The sequence below is a fragment of the Sapajus apella genome, unplaced genomic scaffold (assembly GCF_009761245.1).
Source record: "Sapajus apella isolate SASKATOON/1434 unplaced genomic scaffold, GSC_monkey_1.0 scaffold79, whole genome shotgun sequence".
Classification (NCBI taxonomy): domain Eukaryota; kingdom Metazoa; phylum Chordata; class Mammalia; order Primates; family Cebidae; genus Sapajus; species Sapajus apella.
This window is the reverse complement of record NW_022437019.1, coordinates 6,818,796-6,819,916: the sequence shown is the minus strand read 5'-3', so window position 1 is coordinate 6,819,916 and position 1,121 is coordinate 6,818,796.

Below are 1,121 nucleotides of genomic sequence, written 5' to 3'. Positions count from 1 at the left end.
ATGTAAACGAAATCTTTAGAGTCTTTACAAAGAAAAATTCTGTGTGTTTGGGTTGTGGAGATAAGGTATCTACTTCGATAGGATGAAGAGAAAATGCCCCTATGTAATGCTGACAAGTACTTGAGGCAAGAGGTAATATTGCTACCAATTACATCACACACAATTTCAAACAACTTAGATCGAAGAAGAATATGAGTGCTAGAAGACTGTTCAACGTCTCAAAATGTGGATCCAGAGATGATAACGACATGATGATGAAGATGCATGTGAAGAATTCCAAGAAAATTATTCCAAGTATTGTGAGAGTAGTAAAAATAATGTCTGAACTATGTCTAAATTAATATGCTTCATACAATATGTGATTTTAAATACACTCACATATAGAAATGTACAAAAAATAAATCTTAGAGGAAAATATTTAACTTTTTGTCTCTAAGTCAAAGTTAATATACTGAAATTAGCTAAAAAACGTTTTGGGAATCTTTTTATTGAGATAATGGAGTACTTGTATTCTGGGCCACCGTCTGTTCTGGCATATATGGTAAAGAGTACTAAAAGATTAGCCGCAATCATAGCAGTAACATTTCAAAAAAGATCAGGTCTCTTTAAAAAGTAATCAGTTTGATATTTATTTATTTATTTATTTTTAATTTTTATTTTTTTTTGAGACGGAGTTTCACTCATGTTACCCAGGCTAGAGTGCAATGGCGCGATCTCGGCTCACTGCAACCTCCGCCTCCTGGGTTCTGGCAATTCTCCTGCCTCAGCCTCCTGAGTAGCTGGGATTACAGGCACGTGCCACCATGCCCAGCTAATTTTTTGTATTTCTAGTAGAGACGGGGTTTCACCATGTTGACCAGGATGGTCTCGATCTCTTGACCTCGTGATCCACCCGTCTCGGCCTCCCAAAGTGCTGGGATTACAGGCTTGAGCCACCGCGCCTGGCCAGTTTGATATTTTGAACTGGCATATGCATATCTTTTGTCCCCATGAAGACTCCTTTTTTTTTTTTTTGTGATGGAGTTTCGCTCTTGTTACCCACGCTGGAGTGCAGTGGCACGATCTTGGCTCACCACAACCTCCGCCTCCTGGGTTCAAGCAATTCTCCTGCCTCAGCCTCC